The sequence below is a fragment of the Lichenostomus cassidix genome, chromosome 3, assembly GCF_008360975.1.
Source record: "Lichenostomus cassidix isolate B80296 chromosome 3, HeHo_3.0, whole genome shotgun sequence".
Taxonomy (NCBI): domain Eukaryota; kingdom Metazoa; phylum Chordata; class Aves; order Passeriformes; family Meliphagidae; genus Lichenostomus; species Lichenostomus cassidix.
Genome location: NC_139483.1, coordinates 30,385,080 through 30,410,217, shown reverse-complemented (window position 1 = coordinate 30,410,217; position 25,138 = coordinate 30,385,080). Strand labels below are relative to the sequence as shown.

Below are 25,138 nucleotides of genomic sequence, written 5' to 3'. Positions count from 1 at the left end.
CCAGCCCACCCCTACCCCAACCTCACCCTGCAGTTAGGCTGCTAGAGCAGGAGGATAACGAAGTGAAGGAAAAGTGGCACCATACCACCTGAGAAGACCCCAAGTGTGCAGCCAGGGAGGATGCAGAGAGGACTTCTGCTCTCTCTCCTGCTTCCACCATCCCTCCTGACGCTCCCAGCTGCCAAGGGATTGCCTGAGTGCTGGCTGAAGTGTCCTTTCTGCTGCATGTCTCATTTCTGGCTCAGCTGAAACAGTGCAGACCTGATGCTCTCCTGCCCTTCTGGTTCCTCATGTCCCTGGAAGAGTAACTAGATGGGCTTTTTGGACATCCACACTGCAGTTAGGTGTGTGCAGGTCCCTTGTGGGTGGAGACATGTGCACAATTAAGTACAGAGAATTCAGTGACCTTCATACTGGATGAAGGAGAGACAGTGGAGTGAGGTCCTGGGAACCATGGATGGAGATAATACCGCACCATTTAGGGCACAAATGGAAATTTTAGACATCACCTCAAAATTTTTATGCATTGAGTTCGCACAGTTTGGCCCATCACTGAAGTGGGGTCTTTCCAGAGTCAGCTTGTGCCCTGTGCCACAGCTGATCTGTCCTCTGGTGATTGTTGCGCAGAAAGGTCCTGTCAAATAGGTGACCATTTCAGAGAGGGTCTGTGGAGAACAGACAATGACATTGTTCTGCCTTGGCCCGCCAGGGAGCCGCTCTGCTGCGCAGGTACTGTATGTAACATACGGGATGTTAATTCAATTTTCATGTACATTTTGGAGGAGCTGAATGTGGCCTTTGTCTAATGCTTTGGCTCACAAGGGCTTTTTCATAAGAAATTCTATTTAAATGAAACAGAAAACTTTCTGATAGTTACCAAACACCAGAAGACAATGGCAGGCTATATCTGTTCATCATCATCAGCCATTCATTTATCCTAGGGAAGGAATTTCTTGGTGATAATCCTGAGTGAAGGCTTGCTTGTTTGCATGACTGGATGAGATCCAGCATCGATAGCACCTTACTGAACCCTTTGGAGTGTCAAGCTGAAATTACAGGAGAGATGTAATGAAGCTTGGGAAGCACTAACAAAAAACCCCATTCTCAGCTGCTCCATAAGCATCTTTCCATCCTGGCATATGAGGAACGAGAACAAGGTGGGCAAAACACAGACATGAGTCCAGCAAGAGGTACTGCAAAGACCAAAACACATAACGTTACAAAGTATGAACAGGAACTTGTTAGCAGGAATAATGGGAAGCAACGAGCTGGTGGAAAGTGTTTGTGGTAAGAGTAGGGTGCATGAGGGCAGCACTACAGCAAATTAGGGGCAGAAGGAACCTGAAAGCCCACCTAGTGCTGCTGGGCCCTGCAGCTCAGGCTCACCTGCCCTATACAGGTGTGTGCATCACCTCCCTTTAAATATACCCTACGGCCTTCCCAGGCAGCGTGTGCTGCCGCATCACACCTTTAGCATTAGAAAGCAATCCCCAGTCCCTAACTCGGCTCTTCCTTCCTCTGCTTAAGCTCATTAATTATTATACTGCCCCTGGAGAGGTGATAATTAGCTCATTAGGAGATCCTTTCGCCTGCACAGAAAGCAACAGTTGCAGCCATCATCAGGAAAGAGGAGAGTGTCTGCATGCAGCCATCTCAGTGCCAGATGGAGTCCAGGTTTCAGGTGAAATTCTGCCTAAAAGAATTGACTGAGAAAGGAAGGCTTTTTTTTCCTTAATGACGTTGGATGTGTTCCAGGACCGTGCGGAAAAAAAACTCGAGCTAGATCCCGAAGGAATTAATGCATCAGTTAGCTCCAACTAAAGCTTCTAGGGAAGTGATAAGAAGGCATAGTAAATATTTTACCAGGGGCTAGGCTGAAATATCTGAACCACTCTGGGGCAAATTAGTGGCTGAGCTCCTACCAAGAGCACCTAGCAGAGCACAGCTCCGAGGACGACGCACAACCTTGTTTAACCCCGAGGAGGTGTCAGTGCTTTTGTGGCAAGTTTCCATCCTGCCTCCAGCAAGCAGCTGGGCAGGGTGCAAGACTGCTTGTGCTTTCCTTCACCAGTACCACAACGAGTAGCATTCCCCTCTCCCACGCTCGCCTGGGCTTCCAGAAGAGCTCACATTCTCTGCTTGCATTTCAGGTGATTTCAAAAATGTGAGCACTCTGTCACCTCTTGATGGGAGCTGAGTGTCTGTGTGTCTGTGTGGGGAGCCAGCTGCGGAATGATGGGGCTGAAGATGTGAAAATGGCTTTACCTGCTGCTTTCAAGCAACAGTGGGGGACTGCTGTGTAGAGGATGAACTGTGGGAACTAGATGAGCATATCGTGCATAAAGGCCATGGGGTCAACAGGCACTTAATGAAAACCAGAACTATTAGTTGTCTAAGTGATTGCAACAGGGTGGGTTCCAAAGAACCCAGGCTTCACTAGAAGAAGCTGGACCTTGCTGGTCTGCCAGAATGCCCCCAAATGAGGCACCAAACTGGTAGCTAAACAGATTCGAATGATTTATTACAGGATTGTCAAACCTTACTGGCAAAAACCTGTCAGAGAAAAAAAAAAAGTAAGTGTAAAGGAGTTAGGCAAATGATTATTCTCAGATTAGACCTGGGGCTATGGGCATGTCAACGAGGTGTTTTGCAGCCAAATACTGATACACTGAACTCTGAACTGATCAGACACCATAGGGTAGCACTGACCCTAAAGTAACCCACACTTGGGTTTTTCAAGGTGATAACTCCTTTAAAGCAGCTTCCATTCAACTCTGCACACAGATAGATCTTGGGCATGCTTGCTCTGTGCAAAGTCATGTATTGATGTAGCCTGAGAGAGAAGCTTAATTAACAGATGCAGGCAAGGTCTAGAAGGCTTTATGCTGAACCAGAACACAGGGAAAAGGGCATACTTGAAAAATGTGAAAACAAAACAAATATGTAATGTAGAGAAGAGGAACATGCAGTTATTTGTGGCAGCGAGTCCCACGTGTCATCCCTTGTTTAGCAGGCTCAAGTGCTCAGGTCAGTGTAATTAATGTTAATGGATGAAGACACAGTAGCAATAGTTAAATCAAAATAAGTAGGAAAGCTGTTAAAAGGTTCACAGAAATTTGATTTAGAGCCTGAGACTGCCTGCATTAGAGATGAAAATGCAACTATCTCACTGCTCTGTACAGTCAGGGATGGTCCTATGGGGCAGGAAGGACTGGGGGGACTTGGTAAATATTTGGAGAAATATGGAGTTCAATACTGTGCATTGTTCCTTACACTCAGTTTGTGTCCTGGCAGGATCAGGCTCCCCACCTTGCTGGACCCTGGTAGTCAGCTGCCCGTGGTGATACAAACTGTGCTGCTGCCTCTGCCTGGCATGGATGCTGGCAGACAGGCTTCAGGGCAAATGGCTACTTGGATGGGCTCCCTCTGGGCTAGCTTGGGACAGGCAGAGCCTGGGGCCTCTGTCAGGGTGGGCAAGAGGCAAAAAGAGCCACTGCTAATATTCTACCTGTCTGAGGGCTCAAATTTAACTCTTGGGTCAACCAGAGCTGCCAGCATGGCACCTTCTGCCAGCATAAAATGGCCTTTAAAGTGGGTAGGGAAATGAGTATGTAACACAAACAAACAAAAATTGGTTGACCAAGAATTCAGGGAGGGCAGTATAACTGCACACAAAACTGAGTTTTGCCTCAACCACCAATTTACCTTGTCTTGAGGGCACTGGAATATGTTAAGAGGCATCCAGTGGCCACAGACGCCTGCCGCTCACAGCCAGGGCCCGGCGAGCGGCGTCAGCACTACTGCTCTTTGAGCCCTTCCCAGCTGGCAGAAGTGGTGCCCTTCAGTTCTGCATCCCAGGCCTAAAGGTGGCCCTGACAGCCCTGGGCTGCCCCTTCCCTCTCCTTGCTGAGCACCTCACAGGTATGCCCGGTGAAGGGTCCTGGGACTCGCAGAGGAAAGCCCTGGAGGTCTGGAAGCTGTGAGGAATTGGGAATGCACATGCAGCAAGAAGCAGTGGCTGCTGAGCATGGCTCTTAAAAACCATGGCAGGAAAGCTGGATAAGAGTAATATACGTAACTCCCCCAAACAGCGAGGATGTATTATGGTGGCTACACTGCAGGCTAAGCAGTCATGAGACTATAAGGGAAGAAATGTTCTTTTTTTTGCAGTGGCAAGTCGCAGACAGTGGACTAGGGCAGCTCTGCCATTCATAGCTGTCTGGAAACATGTTGCTCTCTTTAACAATGTTAAATACAGATGCATTTAGAGAGCAAATTTCCAGAACTGAGCTTCAGCTTTTGGTTGTGGGGTTTCTCATATTGTTTTGGGTTTTTTTTCATTTCCTTTATTTCTACACCATTGCATCATTTTCCCTCCTGCTGTCCTCCATCAGAGCTGCCCGGAGGAGCAGACTGACCTGTGTGGAGCTCCTTGGACGTGCTGCACATCCAGCATGATGCAGCATTGCTAAACAAAAGAGGGATCCCAAGGGAGCTGTGACCCCCGTGGTGGGTCTGGTGGTGTTTTCCAAATGCAGCTTCTGCAGAAAACTCAGTGCCCACGATGTTCCCTCCTCTGCCTACAGGGACATCTCTGTGATCCTGGGAGCTAATTTTGAGTGCTTTGTCGGTGGCTGTTGAGCTGACTGCAAAGAAGGACTGGGAGGTGTTCAGTGAATTTATCAGAGATCTGGCATTTTCAAGCCTATTTCCAACTGGTTCAGGCTGGAGCCTTTTAAAGACACAGCTGTCCTCAAAACCAGTGAGGAAAATGTTGCTAAGCCTGCATGGCCAAATGGCAGAAGCTACGGGTCATTGCAGCCCCCAGCTACAGATGGTTAGCTTTTTAACCCGAGCTATCTTATCTCACGCTTTAGACTTCGCAGAGGCTGGGTTCAACTCTTGGCGCCTCAGCCAGGAAGCTGGCTGCCTTGGATGCTCTCCAGTGCTTATTTACAACGTACATTTGCAGTGTGGCCATTGATTTATACTCCAGGCAGCCTCCACCCCAAAGAGGCAGATTTAGAAGCAGTGTCTCTTCAAAGCAAGAACACTCTCCACTTTACTTTGCCCTCAGCTAAGCCTCATCCTATCTGGATGCTCAAACACAGGTAGTGGGGCTGGAATTTCTGGCGGAGCCCGCCTGCAGGATTAGATGCCCAAGTAGGAGCAGAAATTTCCAGTCTCTTACATCATTGTCTTGGTTCTTCACAAGCACTGAGACTCTCCAGGCTTCATAAGGGAGTCTAACGATGCTCCTGGACAGATTTAGGTTCCTAACTTTAGACACCTCTTTGAAAAAGTTGTCCTTTATGTTCCAGGCCCGAAGTATTTCTGCATGGTGACACACTGTCATCCCTTCTATTCTGGCACCCTACCACCTATTCAAACACACTGGCCATGCTAGAACAGCCAAATCAAATAAGTTGTCTTCTCTTCTTCCTTATTCCATGCTCTACGTGTGGATTGTTTCTGTCCTTAATCACCTGGTCTCCTCTCAAAATGAGGCTCACATACCTAAAGGGTAAAATGTCCTGTCTATTGCATGAAGGGGGAAGTCAGTCCCGAGGCTGGGCAAGTTTTGGCTAGCTGATCTCTGCCTCACAGCTGCAGCTGAGCATCCCAATCTGCTGAGCTCTGCTCCCAGCACCCCCAGCCTTATGGCTCCACTCCACTGGCCAAAGCCTGGCTAAAGGCAGCCTCACACCTGCTTTTCTTCAGCAGATCTCCCCTTTCTTGGGCACATGAATCATTCTGTGACATTTTCAAGGATCTGCCTGGCGCTCAGGATCAAAGGCTCAGCACCTTCCTTGCGTGTGAACTTGTGCCAGCCTTTTCATAAAAAAAATAATTGTACCTTGTTCAACAGACCTGGCTAATGGCAGGTTCTGAGAAGCACCTAAGTACCTGGTAGTGGAGATGTAATAAAACCTGCTATACTTAGGCCCTTGCAGGCACTTCCAATTATAAAAATCTATTTTTGTACCTTTAGAACCGTCCTTTTTTAAAACTGTTCTTAACAAAGAGCCTCAGCCTTTGAGCTATATATTTTTCTTACATTAAAAAACCCCACGTATTGTTTTGCTTATTTTGAGCTGAGCATTTGGAAAAAAAAACAAACAGGTTTGCTGGTGGGAGAGCTATTTTTTATGTTTGTGCAAATAATGAATGGTGTGATTGTTAAAAATGAAAGTCCACAAAGAATGCAAAATTTCCCTTTCCAGAAGAGAGTTCTAAGCATGTTTTCTGAGGTGTTCTTGGGAGACGGCTGCAGGGCTTGCGGTCTTGCTCACAGACAGAAAGGGCTCTCTAAGGTAGGAAAACACTCTCAGGAGAATCACTGAAGACTTCCTCCACCTTGTCTGGCTCCATGCTCACTTCAAGGCAATGCAAGAGACAATTACCAGGGGGAACAATTTCCTCCTCACTTGATAGTTTGGGAGTATGACCTATGAAAGACCAGAAAGAAAGAACAATACCTCCTGACTTCAGTAGGAGAATGGATACACAACGTCTGGAGCATTTTAGCTGCCTTCTACATAAAAAATATAGAGGAATTTCAGTATCTTTTTTTTTTTCTTTTTGCATTCTTTTGAACCTAACAAGTGAAACTGGAAAATACAAAATCAAAGACCAGCTTTGCGCTGAGAGTCACTGAGCCAATTCTGTAACAAGAGTGCAATTCAGGCATAAACGTCAAATGTAAATTTATATTTCTTTTAAATTGGTCACGTCCTCTCCTACTACGTTATAATTTAGTGGGAAGGATGCTGTATTTGGGATGGTCATGAAAGAGCGAGAAGCGCAGCCTGATGAAAGAGCCTGATGCGCAGGCTGGGATGCTCATGGGTGCCCAACGCCTCAGCCCCTGCCTCGCCCCTTCTCACAGGAGACCTGAATAGCAGTGGTGCCAGGCAGTCTCAGCTGCTCAGGGGGCTCTGAGCCCAGGCAGTGCCCAGAGCCACGTGCACCAAAGTAGCTTTTTGCATGGCTCGATGTCCAGCTGTGGCTGAGCACCCCTGGGCAGGCAGTGCTGGGAGGGTGGCTGAGTCAGCGGGGCAGCGAGGATGGCTCCGGGCAGTGAGGAGCTGAGGGTTCCATGTTTGTGCCTGCTTGGTGCAGCACAGTGCTGTGAGCAGCCTGCAAGCTCAGGGCCATGGACAGAGCAGCCTGCTTGCTTTCCCATCATATCCATGTTCACATGCCCTGCTCCATGGGCTTCTGGAGTCTGTATGGACACAGGCAGCTCCAGACTGTCTTTGCCTGCCAGTGCATGCAGGTTTGAACCATCTATGTGTCTTGGTGTAGAAACAAACAGTTGACATAAGGGACAAGGGTCGTGGCTTGGTGACTAACCTTGGCAAGGTGCTGTTGCCCATGCAGATGGAAGGCTGAGCTGGAACAGGATGCTTATGGGGCCAGAAGAACAGAGAACAATATACCTCGGTGTGTGAAGGGTTTTTAGAGGTAGCACAAAAAGTGCTTGATTTAACAAAGAGGTGATGATTGATTCAGCACAGATGGGTGGAGAGACCTCTGGAAGAGCTTTATCCCATCACCTTTCATTCCTTGGCTGCTGTCCTTTCAACAGCACACTTGGGAGTCAGGGTTAGATTAGCACAGGTGGCTCTATCCAGTCTTTTCATCATATGGGGCTGTTTGTAGGTTCCCCAGAAGCAACCAAACCAGGAAAGACACCAAACAAAAGCAAAACCAATGCCAAAGGCAGTATTATCCATGTGTGCTTTTAGATGCTCTGTGTCAGCCCAGGGCAGGGAAGGGCAGCATCAGTACACAGACTGAGATTGCTTGATTCTGTGTGTGCATAAGGTGGATGTGGGCTCCTGGTTTATTGCTCTTTCTCCAAGCACTCTTTTATCCTGGGACGCCTCTCCCCAGGCCAGCTGTGAGGCTGCATGCAAGGAGTCCTGCCGAAACCCATGTCAGATCCAGCAAGCCTGCAAAAGGGTAAGCGACTTGCTCTGGCACTGCAGGCTTTGGGCATCTCTTGGGAATTGGGAACTGTTGTGGTGTTGTGGTAGGTTTTGGGCATAATTGAGGGAGGAGACATGGGGAGAACAGCTTTTACTGGATCAGATGTTATGGGTGGAGAAAAACAAGTGAACTTTTGTCCATATATGTCCTTCTGAGGGGTGCCTGAGTCCTTGCCTGTTTTTTCTGCCCATATCTGCTGGTCCAATGAAAGCTGGTATTGGCCCCTTCGAAACTTGCTGTGGGAGCTGAAAGGCAGTTTGAAAAACCAAACTGAAGCAACAATGTGTAATTGTCTGTAATCAGAGACAGTGCTCCCTTAGCTCAGTTTTTCAGTCAAGCAGGGTAAACGCTGACATGTTTCCCACAGCTGAATTCAACTTTTGGCAACAGAATGTGGCAAAGCAAAGAGCACCTTACAGTGTCTATGACTGGTACTGCTAAAGCTGCTCGTGCACTGGTCTTCTCCTCAGCTCTGCTTGACTGAGTACAGGGCAGCACGTTGTAAAGTGCTGCTTCCAAGAGCATGCAGTGGAGAGTGCCTCCAGGCAACAGCTCTGGGTTTATATTTGACCAACAGCGATGTCACCTTCTGCTGTTCCTAGGCAGACTAGGGGGCATCTCGGCCGGAGGAAGAGAGGAGGAAGGAGACCAGAAATGAGAGACGCAGGAGGAATCCAGACAGAGAGAGTCCGGCTCAGCGGAGCTCAGATCTTCTCGGCTTGGCGGATGCCTGAGCAGCCAGGGGATGGTCAGCATGCGCAGAATGAGGAGGACGCCTGCAAGCACTCACACTGTCTGGCCCGGCAGTGGGGAGGTGACCTTGACAGACTGCTCCAAGTGCCTGGGTAGCTGGAGGCAGGAGGGCAATTGGAACCATGTCAAAGAGCATGGATCACTCCAGAGGGAGAAGGAAGCTTGAGCCATAGCAACTGAACTTGTTTATAACGTGTGTTTCTTGGTATGTGAGTGACAGGAAGGCAGGAGGTGTCTGAGGCAAGGAGCTCCTGCCTGCACACAAGAGTATCTGGTTTAGCAAATTAGCCTCCTCATTGCCTAAAATACCCTCATATGTATGTGCTTTATTATCATCTCTAGTCATTAGAAATACACTCATACATATAGGTGATATAGACATATATATATACAGATGATATAGATATAGGTATATAGATATTTAGATAGATAGATGTAGATAGATATAAAGATAGATATAGATATAGATATAGATATAGATATAGATAGATAGATAGATATAGATATAGATATAAATATAGATATAGATATAGATATATGGATAACCAGTCAGTTCCACTGTGCTATGAGCTACATCCAGTCACATTTCTGCCTTAATCTTTGGTGTTCCCAGTGCTCTGCAGCCAGTCTTCAGTGCACAGGTGCCTGCATCTACTTTCCCTGGCATTAGCATGTTGAAAGCCTAGGAGTGGCAGACTCTAATTTCCATCCAAAAGACTGTGATGAAAACCTGGAGGGGAGTAAAATCCAGGTTGCATTGCAGCAGTACAATTTCAGCTATATGTTACAAAGGTGATTTAAAGCTGTCTCACTTCTTAGGAAAAAAAGTGCTTGAAGATAAACTATACCTTAAAAAACAGAACTAAAGACTTCTAGAAGAAAAAATATTCTCTAAGTTCTACTTTAGTATAGCTGGATGTGCAGCTTATTCTAAACACCAGGACTTTTTAAAGTGCACTCGTAAGTAAAACCCAGTTCTTTCATCCCTGGGACAATAGGGCAATAAATGGGAACATCTCTCCAGGGCCCTCCATAATCTGGAGCAGCATTACTCAACCTGTAAGCCAGGCAGCATCTAGGCCAAGCAACATGCAATAAAGAATAATGGAGGAAAATAAAAAAGACAAAATAAAATGCATAGCTTTTCACCCAAATTTTCATCAGTTGAATGTGAACATTATGGCTACACTGCAGGAAGCACTTGGTTTTGTTCAATGAAGGTAGGTGACCAGGGGAGAAGGATATCCTTGTATCCATCAATGAATCTGCAGCTCACACAACTAAGAACTGCTGTATGAGACCAGGGAAGACCAGTGCTCCCATTTCTGCTCAGGGTTCGGCAATACCATTATGAAATGCCTTATTCAAAGTCCACTGGAGCCTTGACAAATGTCTCCTACCTACCTGCCTGGACAAAAGTTGGTTGTGGATTCATCCTGATGGAATAAATTTGAGCCATTTTCCATTTTTACCTCTAGCAAGTCTGTACAAACTTTTAGTAATAAAATGCTTTTTAAGTGTAATTCAGTCTGATTGAGAAAGGCTATGGCAAAACTGCCTCCTGCTCCAAAAGAATTCTCCATTTTATTACTCATATGCTTTAAAATATTTTACCTCTTAATTTTCCTGCTTCTTGGTTTTGGGGATTTTTTTTTGGGGGGGGAGCCAGAAATTGAGCTGTGCCTGAGGTAAGCTGGAGTGAGAGGCATCAGTAATGCTGAGAAGCACCAGCCAGGAGGCTGCTGTAGGACAACATCTGGTACCACTCCAAGGAGCTAGGGGAGAGAAAAGCCAGAGCTCTGTGAGCATTGTCTCATTCTCTTTTTTATTATTAGTGTTATTTTATTGTGCTGAGCACGAGGCATCAGAAACAAAGCACAGCAAGCAAGCAAACAAAGGAAAAACCCAAGGCTCTGGCAAAGTGTACTCCTAATGAAGTCACAACTCAGTTATTGAGGTTGGGTGGGGATGGATGGTTGGTGTCTCTCCGACTTGGAGATAGGAAACAAGCAGGTGAGGAGCCCAAGTCCTCTACCACAGCTCTCCTGCTTGCAGCGATGAAGAGGAATGAAGGCAGCAAAGGGTGCTCTCCCCACAGGGAAGTGACACAGTAAAGGCACCACAGCAGAGTCCCACCAGCTTCTGTAGGGCAGAGCTGTGCAGCCTTCAGCACTCTCCCAGGATGCTACAAGAGTCCTCTCAGCCTGAGATGGAGCTCACTGTGGGGTATCACAGAGAGAAGGAGGTGTGGAGGTGGTCAGGATGCACTTGGGGGTAGAAACCACAGGGTACTTGATGCGTTGTTCAAGTCAGGAAACCCCTTTGGTCTTGTTTGCTGAGAGCTCAAAGAATATTTGAATAGAACGATGACTCTTCAAGTCTATGTCTAATGCACTTTCCCTAAGTATTTCCTGCCAGACAAAAAATAATTAGCAGGGTAAATGAGCCACTAGTCTGATGTACCTAATAACTTTTGACAGCCACAAAAAATAGCAAGGGATGACAAGAAGGCATCCAATTCCTTTCTGACCTACAAGGCAGATCAGCCCATTTCCATTCATCTTTCCTGGTGATCTCTGATCCCTTCCTACTCTGAAAGAGGACTGAACTTGGTCACCACTGGCACTACTGTCCCACCCCAGAAAACAACACCTAGCAATGGGATGCTGCTGCCAGAGGAATTCAGCCAACCTACACCCTCTTTCTGAGTAACTCCCAGTAAATAAGGTGACTGGGAATAAGCAACAACCCAAGTGATTAGATTTGGAGGCTATAAAATATTCTTCAGAGAATAGACAGGACAATTCTGATTTCATTCTTTTAGGACACCCTTCAGTAAGGCCAGGAGCACATGCTCTTCAGGCAAATTGATACTCCAAAAGAGTAGAAGTGACCAACAGATTCAGATAAATGGCAGTCATTCAGAAGTGATTTTTCTGTTTCCCTGTGGACTTTTGTGTCTTTAGAATTCTTGGATTCCACATCCTTGGCAGATGGCAAAATTCTTCCAGTGATCTTTCCTATATTTTCCTATCTTTTGTCTCCTCTTGTTTAAGACATTTTTTCTTAAAAGCAGAGTTTGCTTGTTCCTTCTCTTATACTGGATGTTCACATTCTCTATTTCCATGTGGAAGAGCTATCAAGACTCAATGGCTGTGCTGCAAACAATCACAAGTCCTCACCAGCACAGAGTTCTTCTTAACTTTCCCAGCTTAATGATCCATTCCTGTTTTCCAGATATTGTTTCAGAAAGAGGAGTCCTAATGCGTTGCAAAAGGTATAATCACAAATGCTGGTTTTAGGTTGGTAAGGCAGAATTTCCCAAAGATTCACAGTCTTGTAACACCTTCTCCACAACCAGACATCATCTCTACTCATTCTCACAGCATTGCAGTTTTTCCCACCTCAGCTGCATGGCAAAAGGGGATCTATCTGGGAAACAATCATCCTGGTCCTTCCCTAAAACTCGTCCTTTTCTATGGTTTCTAGAGGGAAATAACCTATTGTTTCTGGTACTTCAGAGTCATACTGTCTGCTGAGGTCCCTATTCAACACATACTGTTGTCCCTGCAAGTGAACATCTCTCCTGTTGCTTTCTGCATTTCAAGTTCCAGTTACTCTTACCCATTTACTGCAGAACACCTCTGCCATGCAAAAAGTCCACAAGCAACAAAGACCTCAACTTTTGGATGGCTGCACCATGGTCAAATCATGCCACTGTAAATTGTTTGAAACCATGAACTTTTTAGATGTCTGTACAGGTCCTTGCACAAGAGGAGGCCATCAAGATGTCCCTGCCAGCCAGGTGATAGCTTTCAATGTGGTGCCAGTAGGAGCAAACTCCACAGCTGTGTAGGGGAGGAATGGGTTTTAGCAGGAACTTGAATCAGCAGGTTCTTCTGTTCTTGCTTTCAGTTCTGCTTGTGGCCCTGTAGTGATGATAGGGGCTATCCTTCCCCAGCTGAGAAGAGGTGACAAAAAATTTCGTTCTGGCCTCTGACAGACATTCCCTAAAAAATATAAATATCTTGGACTGTTACAGCAAAGCAGGTGAGTAAAGCCCTGCCCAAGCTTTACTGCCCCACTTAAAACTCTTCTGATATGTATCTGCATCCTGGGCGTGAAAAGGAAGGGCTGTGCAGGTGATGTGTCTCCAGGGAATGCATGTGAGGAGACAGACCAGCTCGAATTGTGGCTCCACCATTCTTATTCCCTGTGGAGCCTTTGGAGACCTGTGCCAGTCAGACCTGGTTATTGTTGGCCACTGATTGCCACTCCATGGGAAAGCAGTGCTCTGATACCCTCGACATGGTCAGTGAGAAGGTGTTGGTTCTCACAATGTTGTCAAAGAAGGCGCAAGTGTTTCCAGCTTATTGAAACATTTGTTTTGACTTTTATCACACTATATAAAAGTCTTTGAGTTTTGTCTATTAGGTTTCCATGCCATAATATTATGACGGGTCATGGCATAATAGTCTTACTGTTTTGACTCCAAAGCATGCTGTAACATGGGTCAAGCTGATGAAATCAAAATGAAATTTATGTTTTATTTTGACAAGATTATGTTTCTCTTTCATTTGTTTGATAAAGTCAAAGCAAAAATGTCAGCAGGATTTTTCCACGGTGCAGTCTCAAAATTACATTTTCTCATTCAGGTGTGGATTTTGAATGGGCACCATAACCTTGTTTTGTGCTCAGATCACAGTGGAAACATTGTACATGGATAGCATCTCAGACTAACAGACTCTACTTGACTCTTCAACAGTTTTAAAGAGCCTGTTGCAAAAGTGCAGTCTTAGACTATGAAGTATGCCACCTTCTACTGTGTAGTTCCCAGGCACCCATCCCTTCTGTTTAGCCAGCAGTAACGCAGTCCAAAAACAGACTGAGAAGGAAGAGCTCCTGAAAAACTGGGATTTGTGTCCTGTTGGGTCAGGGAGCCTCCAAAATATGGAATAAAATTGTCCTAGAACAGCAGAGTCTCTTTGAGAGGCCAGTGGTGCAGGCATGCTCTGTGTGGCTGTAAGCCTGATCCAGCCTTTATTCATGCAGTACCCAGAAAGCACAATATCTTAATCTTGTTCCTAGTCCTTGCTGCTCACACACGATGTTAGACAAATGTTTGTTCCAGCTTTCCCCTCCTCATCTTTGTCTAGTTGGACTGAAGTGTTTCTGAGACTGAAACTTAATTACTTTGTGTACAGAGCACCTGGGGCACCGTGGGGGTCCTGATCTCCACTTCTGGTGACTGATAATGTATCCTTCTATTGTGCAGTTTTTTACTCTGAATACTGACTTTCATGGTAATATATTTATTTCCCTTGTTTATTCCATCTCTTTTTTTTTTCCCCCAGAGCTTCCCTTTGTTTGCTTGGTTGTGCTCTGATGCACAGGTATTTATCTAAATGGGGTCTGCTGTATTTGTACCAGCCCAGGTGGCAGGTGAGATGCAAACATCAGACACCTCTTTACACATCCCCAGGTTTCCTGAATGATTGATTAATTGCTTTCTCTCTTATCGGCTTTTCTTTCTCATAACTGAGGGTCAGCTTGCATGGACTAACACCTTCAGGGAGGCCCTATTTCCTATATACATCAGCTTTACTGGCTTCTTATTATCTCAGCCCTATCTGTACCTTTGTTCAATTCAAGAGGTAATTAAACTCAAAGCCAAAGCAAATGTCAGGGTGATAATGAGACAGATAAGATTAAAAAGAAGTCCTTTTTTTTTTTTCAAAGACCTTACACATACCTGAAGTGCCTGTTGGCCCACAGCCAGTGGAAAGTTTCCTTTCTTGCCTGGATATAGTCAGAAAAGTGACCATGTAAAAAAAAAAAATGGCAACAACTCACTCCAGGTGTGTGCTGCTGAGAACAGCACCTACCTGGCAAAGCACTCAAGCATATAAGTATTTGCCCTGAAATTGTTTACTCATATGCTTAAATTTAAGCACGTGCTTGAGTGTTTTGTTCAACCAGTGCCTCAACCCAATGCAGCCTGAGTGGGTGTAATTCAGCCGGTGCAATTCCATTCATTTCAGCAATGCCATAGGAGTCACTCTGGGCTGTAGCCATTGCCTTCTGTCTGCTCCTCCTGCCCGAAGCCCACAGTGAGTGCCAGGGCTTTGCCACGCTGCCCAGTTTGCAAGAGAGCTCGGAAATTATGTGGTCACTCCTCTGGGCTCCACAGTTCCATGCATCACCTGCTAGACTCCACCTTTCTCTGTGTTGTTCTGGGATGGAAAGATGGACATGTTAATCTCTGCTCTGGGATAAGTTTTTCTCAGCCAGAGCCCCCAGTGGCTCAGGAACTACTTTTTGGGGAGATTGTACAGGGGATGTTGTGGGCTCACTCTACCTCATGGGCTGTCCACCCTTCCTTATGCCTTTCTGCATGAAATTGAAGGAGTTTATAATCTGAAGCAGACCTATGGTGTAATTTTCAGAGGCTGGGGTGGAGAAGCCACTAATCAAAAAGAGCTGCAGTTTTCTAAGGGAGCTTCAAAGCTCTCTGCGAGCAGGAGAGCCTGTGAAGGGTACACATGTTGCTGGCTAGGCAACCCCTGACGGTTAAAGTTTTACTTAAGCCCATGTGTTTTTCCACTGGGTATTTTTATCCTCTGGAGTCTACTGTACTTGGCTATGTATTGTAAATATACCCCTGTTGTTCCCTCACACGTGTTTGCTTTGCAGCTGGGGGAGCACAGCTCACCATGCTGGCTGTTGGTAGCTGGCTGAAAGTGAAAATGAAGCACTGAAGCACCAAATCACCCCAGAAGCCCCAGGGTATCCCACCTATCTGCTCATGTGGCCTCCCTACCTTGGAAGCCTGCTCTCTACTTCCCTCCCAGGGCACAGGGCAGATGTACCTGAGATTCATGCTGTCCTCAGCATCCCTTTGGCGGTCTGGCTCCCATTCTGCACTGTTGCCTCAGCAGCAATGGGTTCTCACCTGCCAAGAAAAAGAAGTTGTCCAAATAAGCCTCTCATAGACTAAGGTGAAATGGATTTATTATCTCCTATCTGTATGCTGAGTAGAGGCAGGAAGAGAAACGTCTCTGTGCTGAGATCATATGAAGAGCCTGTGATGGAGTGAGGAGCTGAAGGCTCTGCATCAGTGCAGAACCTCACGTGGCCTTTCAGCAGCTTTCAGTGTTTTGAGGTGGATGATAGCTGCCAACAGAGTGATTCCACAACGCTCTGCATCCTGAAGAAAGATATTGAGAGTGATGACACAAAGGTCAAGTAATTATGTAAGAAATAAAATTTATTAGTCTCTTTACTGTAGCTCTGTTCTTTGGGAACTCTTTGATATTTACCAGTATGTCCAAGTTCCTCCTAGAACCTTTACCCAGACAAAGATGAGAAATTTTTAAAAAATTCTTTCCTTAACTAGATGCCTATTTTTACAAAGCAGGTAGAGATTCAAAATGTCTTGAAGTTCCCTTTTCTCCGCTGCTGAGCTCAGAAGCTGAGAGGGTGTGAAGCTGCTAGGTCCCAATAGTTGCATGAATATTGTTTTGTAAATATACAATCTCAGAAATATTTTCATGAAACTCTGAAAATAAGCAAGCAAATGGGAAGCAGGGGAAGAGGATGTTGGGAGAGGTCAAGTTCAGCACAAAGGGCTGCTGATCAAGCCACACTTCACCCTGTGAACAGGCTTTGTACTTTGGGTGAAGCTCTGGTCTGCCTAAATAACTGTCTGTCTCCTCCCCAACATTGTGGGAAGCTTTTGACTGCAAAACAATATGTTGCACCTATAGTGCTTCTCTCCTGCTGTAATATGAGTTATAATAATTTTTAAAATTCTTTGAAAAAATATTTTATGCCATCAGCCTTCCGTTATTTATTGACTGCCTTACTTTGGAAGACATCTAGAATAGAAAAGTTTGATATAAATGCATGAAGAAAAATCTATTTAATTTTGAATACAGATTGTCAATACATATTTAACTGTATTGTATTACATTATACATATTAGGCTGCATACATGAAGAGTTATATAGGGCCCCTATCAGAAAGGGCCCAGATCCCAGACTGAAATCTTTTGAAATGGTTGCCACATATTTATTGCTCATAAGGATAATGTCTTCTTCTAAATGGTTTCAAAAAAGAACCCTGACCACATAGAAGAGTATCACTCCTTCAAATAAACAACTAAGCCCACACATTTAGGAGATGTGGTTCTTGTCACGTCTGGGACAATACTAGAGAAGCAAAACAAAATTTGCCCAGACATTTGCTGCTTGAAACCTTCTCCCTGCACCCAGGGTAAAAGAGAAGCAGGCTTCACCCACAGAGGTGGGAAGAACCTTTAGGTTTCTGCTTCCTGTCTTTGGATGGGTTGACCAAGGATTGCTTGGCCCTCTTGGGTGTGCTAATAGATAGCACTACTTGAAGGAAGCCCCCACTGTGGAGAAGGTGATGGGGTGTTTCCCCACTCCCAGAATCTTGATGCCACCCAGAGCAGATCCTGGAGCTCCTGAGGTCAGGGCACAAACCACAGTCTCCCCAGGAGCAGTGACTCACTGCGAGACATTGCGTGCTGAGAGGCAGAGCTAACAAATGCCACTCTGGGAAAGGCAGGAGGATGTGCAGTGGGTGGCAGAGCCCACCTCCCTCTGGGGGCAGGAGATGGGGAGTGAGGTGGCTGCAGTGTTTCCAACACCACAAGGACATTCAGATCATGCTGAGGGCAAATACGCCCACTCACTGCCATAACCAGGGGCTCTGCAGAGATGGGTAAAATATCTCCCTAGGCTCAGGACTTGCTCTCACCAAACACCAAAACCCAGAGAGGAAAATTCCATTATTCTTCCATGAACACACTTCATGGCTGCTGCTTCAGGTGAGAAGATTACTGAACAGTGGGCACATTGTGGCAAAGCTCTCCTTGTAGCTTCAGGTTTTACTCTGCTTCCAGCCTCTGTGCAATGGGTCAACAATGGTGAGCCAGCCTTAAGTCATGTCTGTTTGGTGTATTCCCTTCTCCTAGACCCTGCCTAGCATGGCACTGGGATAGTGCCTTCCAGGACAGCTGGACTGAGGTCATTGTTGGTGTCAGGGAGGTCTGTCTGGCCCAATTAAGCACTAGCCTCCAACAGATGCTGTAGAAAGAGGGGACCTCAAGACTCTAGAGAAGTACTGAGTAACATGAAAACCAAAAAGTAGACGTTTCTGTAGATCCTCCTCCCTGCTTTTGCTGCTTTCTGTTACAAAAACTTAGCAGAGGATGTTTGAAATGCCAGTCATGCATTTACTCATTCACTTTGTGATGCCTGGTATTTCAGCAGAGCAATGGGATCCAGCTCACACTTGCAGGGTGTGTACACAGCTCAGGGGAAGGGCGATTGCACCTCTGCTCAGGAAAGGTCCTATCACAGCACTTGCACCAAGGTGAGTTGACAGGGCCCCACAAAGATGAGTGACTCTTCCACTTCAACCCTTGTGCTGTACAAGAAATGTACAATGTACATCTTGTACAAAAGTACAAGAAATTATTTATTTGCTGAAAAATCAGGAACTGAAAATAGAGGCAACCAGCTGATTACACCTGGTATTGTAAAACTGGAAATAGCAAACTGCTGCTGCTTTTTGGGGAGCATTAAACATGGGACCACACATTTTTAGGTGAGGGCAGGATGCTGAGGACCAAGTTGTAATAGGTGCCCTTGCCTTTTCCTGGGAGTACAGAAATGTGTGTTCATGCACAGGGGAGCTTAGCTATGAGCACCATGAGATCTGGTCATCCAGTTGCTGATACATACAGACAAAAAAGAAGATGCAAATTTCTGCAGCAAAAATGGTGGGATCAACACACAGCTGAAAAACTGGGTCAGGCAGCATGCCTGTGACATCCATGGATTGAAAGTTATAAGCAGAATGAGGCACTGCATGAAATCTACCATTCACCTCATGAACTGCCAAGAGTGGTATTAAAAAAAAAGCATCGGCTTGAACATGGTATGGGGCTTGGGATCAGATTTTCTAGGTTCTCATGGAAAATCAAACCAGCATTAGTTTGATTTTCCAGTCCATCTAGGGTTTGGTTAAAGAAGCAATTTCCACGGCTCTATTCTCTGGCCAGGAGCAGAGCAGCAGATGTGCAAAGCTGCAAAGCAGTTTCCAAGGTATCTCCCGAACACAGCATCCTGCTGGCAGCCCTTAGCAGCGATATCGCTGTGAGATTTCCCTCACATTGCTGAACTCTAGAAGGAGTCACATTTCCCTTGAGGCATCTTTCTAGGACTGCTGTAAAAAGCTTGAATAAAGAAATAGGCAGTGCATAACCCCCTGTATTTTAATCGGGACAAATCTCAGCTGTTCAGAAATAAACGGAGGTCCCCTGGAGTGGAAAGGGGAGGGTGCGGAGAGGAGTGCTGAGAGAAAGGGCTGATCTAAGGGAACACAAAAAGTTTTTAAGCCCTTCTTCTCTCATCTTGCTTAGACACCCTTATTTTTCTTGTGATGGGCCACATATCTCGCCCAGTTCCAAGTGCTCCAAAGTCTGTCACATCATCTCCATGCTGATCTCATTTCACTGGAGCACTTTACAGTTTCAGTTTTACTTTACTTATAGGGTGAGTCAACCCCTTTCACCAAGATCTTTTATTTATGATCACCCTGTCAAAGAGAGAGAAAATAGAAAACTCTTTCAATAACTGTAGAGAACTTTCCTTCCTGAGAGCTCTGAGCCTGGAAACTTGGTGGAGGCTGCACTGACAAAAGGCTTTTTCCAGGCCTGAGCCCAGGGGTCACCTGCTGTTTCTTGCGGCTTTGGGGAGAGGAAACATCACCTCACCTTCTGCTCCCATAGCTTGGTATCCTTGAAACTGTTTTGGTTTTCATTTTTTACTGATCTCTTACAATGAATTGGTAGGATTGGTTCACTTGTGCATCCAATGTCTCAGCAGAGACATTAGGTTTGACACTTGGGAAAATGAAGAATGGAAGTCTTTTTCTCTCTGTCAGCCAGAAAGAGCTCAGTCAGGATGGGAAGAGCCCACGGCAGTGAACTGGTAATTTCTTACATGGTGGGATGTCATATGCATGGACCAGGAATCACTGGTTCAGACAAAGGGAAGTATGAGGGAGGTTCCACAATCTCCTTTAACCTGAACTGTGAGAGGACACTGGAAACTCAAAAATCCTTTCTTCTTTAAAGAAGAAAGGACCTACTGTAGTAAAGGACCTACTGTAGTAGTAGTGACTCTGTACACGACTCGTGTGCTGGTCCCTGCTGCTATCCAAGATAGTTTCCTGTGAGGGGAGCAAACATTGCTCTCAAATCCTTGAGGGTGAGCTAGGTAGCTAGACTCTTCCTGGACCATGGACTTGGACCTGTTCTTAACACAGCCTCAGAACCCACCTCGGTCAGTGCCAGAGGATGTCACTTCTGGTTCAGGCCTACAGGAGTGTTTCTGAAGCCAGTGATACTCTGCCAGATTTCTTTTTCCTTTGTTATTTTAATAAATGACAAGAAACTTCTGAAGAAAGGTTTTGTTCTTTTCCACTCCTTGGGAGTTTTGTAACTAGTCACAATGCCAAGTCAGCCACCTTGTTTGCACAACCTGACCAGAATCACTGAGAAACTAAATAAATTCAAAAAGAGGACTGAGAGAATGTTCTGTTCATTCTGAGAATCCTTTCTACTAGAAATGTAGGAGTAAGCCTCTTGCCAAGCCTGCAGTTCTGCTGGGTCATCATCCCCAGTAGAGACCAATACAGATGTTTAACAGGAAGGAATTATTTTCTTCAGCAAACCCATTAAGAAGACTTTGGCTTGAGCTCAGAAGGTTTTATATCCATTCTGTGCCTCCTAGATGCCTATGTTCTTTGCCTAACAGATATACTGGTGAATCCTGGGGAGAGGTAAACAGAAGAGATAAAGACTCTGAAGCTCAGAGCTTGTTTGCCTGGTGCCTGTTTAAATGACATACAACAAAGCTTTATTAGCACAAAGCAGCAAGGTCTGCATGTGGCCAGAAATCTCTCCTGCCTGTTGTCTCTGCACAGCCCATGCACTCACTCCTTATCCCTGGTTTATACAGCTGGTCTGAGGACCACCCCAGGTAACAAAGAAAACATCAGCTCTTGAAAGGTCTGCTGGGAATAGAAAGATGTCGTATTATTTACCCGTCTGGATTTATGCATGTGTGTGTGTGTTTAACAAGGAGCCCGGTGCCTGCTGGACTCCTGAGGCTGGAATTTATACAGGCCAGCATTTGGCTGCTGCAGTTTATCTTGGATGCAAGAATAATAAACTCAGCTGACAGGATGATGTATGCAAAGCATCTTCTCCTCCCACGGCGTGTGGTAGAGGTGTCTGGTTTGCAGGGAGTCCTATTATTAAGTGATTAGCCTTGCCACATTATCAATATCAGATTGCTTAAGGGCTTTGTGGGATCAGCCATACAGTAGGACTTGGTGTCCATCTGTCATGGTGGCAGTCAGATGCAGATGGTGGTGTGACAGCATTACCTGTGTAGGTAAAATAGATGCATGGGTTTGTCACATGAAGCCTCCCAGAGATTATTTGCAAAAGAAAACAAAGTTGCACCTTCCTTATCGTTAGTTCTGTTATGAGATAACTTCTGTGACATTGTTTTAATGGCCCTCTTTGTCTTCTCCTTCCTTGTCCTGCTACTGGCTCTCATTCAGCAAGAGCAAAAACAAAAACATCCCGAGCACCATTGAATATAGTATTTTCTTGACTTTTCAAGCAAGGCTGATTTATTCACCCCTAATTAAGTTTCAGCATCTGGGCAGCTTCAATCTCCTCTTTGTGCTTCTGCCAGTTCAAATGGTAATGCTGAGATCCTAGGAAGCCTGGATCCTTGGATATTTTTTCATCACCAAACAAGGTCCTGAAAAGACCATAACAACCCAACAGCTTGCTGTACTGAATGTGTTTCATTCTGATAATCATAAAGACCCACATGGCCAAAGGCAGATCGAGTACTTCAGAAGATTTGATTGTAGCAGTTTAAACAGTGTTCAGCTCACATCATAAATAATGCTCACCCATTGTATAATGCAAAAAGTCCTTCACGGCCACACCTCACCATGCATGTTTCCTCTTGTCCATATTTTTATCCTACCCTAACTGTGACACCAAAATCCCCTAGGTAAAGGCCTGCTGTTGCAGTTCATTATATAAATTTACAGTGTTGCATACATGAGTGATTACAGTGAATTTTATATCTGTGGGAATTACTAGTCCCTGAAGTGCAACTGCTCCCATGATACAGCATAACTGTCAGAAGAGGGAACATTAGGCCAAGTACAATCAGGCCAGACTGGAGCTTGTAAGAAAATTTAGGTCTAATCCATCATGTCCACATGGAGTGGGCTGGAGCCTAGGTTCTAAAGCCTTTCTAATTCCCTTACCTCCCAGTAAGTCTTTGGTGTCCTGTGGGACGGACTAAGATTTGATCTTGTGTTGCTGGGAGGTAGAGCTTTTAATCCTGTGATTTGGACATGTAAGCAGACACTTCCCCGATCTCACTCATCTCAAAAGTGAAGAAAGAAATGGTCGCAAAGAATCCAGGCCGCTCCTGACTAAAATGGTTTGTTCTGGCTGTCTGTACTGAAGGCCAAGTCTCTTTAAGAATTGTTTTCAAGCTTGGAGCAGTGTTTTAGATACTTTCAGAAATTCATAAAGCAGTTGTGGTGGGAGGCAGTAGGACCACAGACCTAAACTGCTCTGAAAGAGAAAGGCTTGAAAACCTGAACACTGATCCCCACTTCACACAGGTAGTTTCACCCAAACAGTGACACTGGCTTGCTTCTTAGTGGTGTCTGACACCTCTCTCTGAGTGGGCACACTGGCTTGCTCCTTTATGTGGATCCATTGCTTAACCTCTAAAGTCAGGGCACTGCTTTGGCTTCCCTAGGACTTCATAATCCACAGATACTGTTTGGGTATAGAAACTTTCCTGCAGTGACCAGAAGACACTGCTATCTAACAAAGAATATTACATTGCCTGGAAAACTAGAAGGTCTGTTCAGGTATCTGAAATCCCTTGCTCTCTGTTGCTTCACACCTCTCAATCATGTGGGAGCTCTACAGTATCACCTTTCCTCTACCGAGGAGGACATACTTTCTGAGAAACAGGACCTGGTCCACTGAGGTCAGTGGGAAGTCATCCATCGGTTCTAATCAGCTCTGAAGTGGGTCCTGGAGAGGCATCATGCAACTCAGTGATGTTACCCAGATCCTTCATTTGCATTTTGTCTTGTCCTCTGTTTCCTGTTATCTGTTTTCCCTTGTGGAGACAGACTTATCCTAGCAATTTACAAAACATCTTCTGCTTCTTTTTTTCTTTTCTTTTTTTTTTTTTTGTGAAATCCCTTGTATTATTTTTTCATCCCTTGACTTTCTCTGCGTAAAAACCACCTTTGCTTTTCCTTCAGCATGTTTCTCCCTGAGCCACCCAAGTTTCAAACCATCATTTTCAAATAACCAGTGTTGTTTTTTCCACAATAAACTCCAAAGAGCAGAAGTTAGTTGGTGGGACAGGATCAGCACCACTTCTCTGTTGGTTTGGTTTTGTGCCATCATGTATCATACTTGGCCCTGAGTGTGGCATCACACTCCCCACATTGCACACCCCACATCTCGCAGAGATGGAAAACAGAGCAAAAGTTTTATCTGAGCTTTCAAATATTTTGCATTGTGGGCGGCTTGGAGCAGATCGCATCCTAATGGACTGTTAGGCTAATTTGGGCTTGCTAACTGCCTTTGTAAGGATAAGAAATGAGCTGGGACAGAGAGGAGCAAAATGCTTTGGAATATATAGTTCACTCTCTGTTAGCACTTCTGTGGAAGAGCCAAAACGGATATCGCTGTCACTCAAATTTCCCTTCTGTTGTTTACTTTATCATCCCTGCCCTGCAAGGCCATGCTCACAGTGAGTGTGCAATTGTGCCACTCTGCTGACTTCATGGAGATATGGTAGCAGGCACCCAGTGAGGCTGTGGGCTTCCACTTCCCATGAGGCACACATCCCAGGGAGTGGATGGGGATTTGGGCTGACACTGTTCACTTCATCCAGTGAAGTGGAGACTATGCATGGCCTCTGTGGGCAGCAGAAATGAAGCTTTGCTCTTTGTGCCTAAAGGAAATAATCTGTATCAAGAGAGCACAAGGAAGGGTGGCTGGGATATAAATGCAGACATTATGCTCCGTAACCAGGTTAGGCCCACCGAGTGAAAATTTCACTACAGTCAGCTGAAGGCACCCATTACTCTTGGGAGGCCACATCCCACATCCCATGGTCACAGAAGGAAGCAGGAAGTGGCAGCATCAAAACGTGGACAAAAATGTCATGTGTGTAGAGCAGAAAGACAGGATGAGAAACCTCTAGGAGGAGACCTGTGAAGCTGTCGCTGTGGAGCCGCTAGAAGAGTAAAGAACCCAGTTCTCAGTGGTAAGAAGGAAAAGACCTTTATTGTTTTGATTTCATCATATATATAGAGTTTTCAAAGGTCACCCAGATTGGTCAGTCAGAAACCTCCCCCTAGGCCTGATTGGCCAGGCCTGCACCGTCCAGATCTTGGGACACTGTTTTTAATAACATCCAAACTTTATCTTTATTTATAAAACACAAAAGGAATTCTCATGGGAAAGACCTGTGCTAGCCACATGAAGCTGGGATGATAGCCATATTACCCAGGTCTAGGTGGAGTAGCTACAGGGAGCAGGAGGAGAAAGGGAATACAGCCTTATTCACTAGCATTGCAGTCCAGAATACCATTTTGCTTTGCAAAGGGCCATGAAGTGCCTGTTGATTACTTTGCAGCCTTCTCAACTTTTCTCCTTTTTTTCCACCGTGACTTTTCAGCATCTTGATTACTACATAGTCTGGGGAAATGGGACCATGCACATACAGAAATGTGTTACCTCCTGAAAGCAGGATGACTGGCTCCTCTGCTCAGTCAAATGAAGCAGGTGGGTGTAGAATAGTGCTCATGGTTCCAGGTCTCAGTCTGGCCAGCCATGAAATGTGTGACTGCAGCACAACCACATCCTCATTTCACAGAATTAACCATTCCAATTGTTCTGAGTGCTAAGAGGAAAAGAATTCATGTAGCTTCCTGTTTCTCCTACATTTGGAAATACTTTGCCTTCTTGGAGCTGAGTTAGCATGCTGGACTGCTCCTGCACAGGCCCACATAGTGTGGAGAGAAGCAGGTAAACACACAAGAATAGAATGAAGTTTTCTCCACACTTAGTAGGATTCTAATTCTTGCTTGCCTTAGGTAGAGCTAAGATTTTGGAAATCTCCACTGGAAACCTAGCAGAACAGATGCAGGAGTGCTTTACCCAGGCTGATCCACATTCAAATAATTTACTGAGTATTAAAAGCATTTTGGAAAATGCCAT

The 25,138-nt window shown here is 45.4% G+C and overlaps 2 long non-coding RNA genes across 3 annotated transcripts in view; both read left to right on the top strand.

The window, feature by feature from the left end:
• LOC146439381 (uncharacterized) overlaps window positions 1-25,138 on the top strand; it is a 93,833-nt gene that overhangs the window by 53,450 nt on the left and 15,245 nt on the right. The window lies entirely within an intron of this gene.
• LOC146439382 (uncharacterized) lies at window positions 13,963-16,031 on the top strand. The gene is made up of 2 exons (XR_014851243.1): window positions 13,963-14,190; window positions 15,442-16,031. It is a non-coding gene; the product is annotated as an uncharacterized LOC146439382 (long non-coding RNA).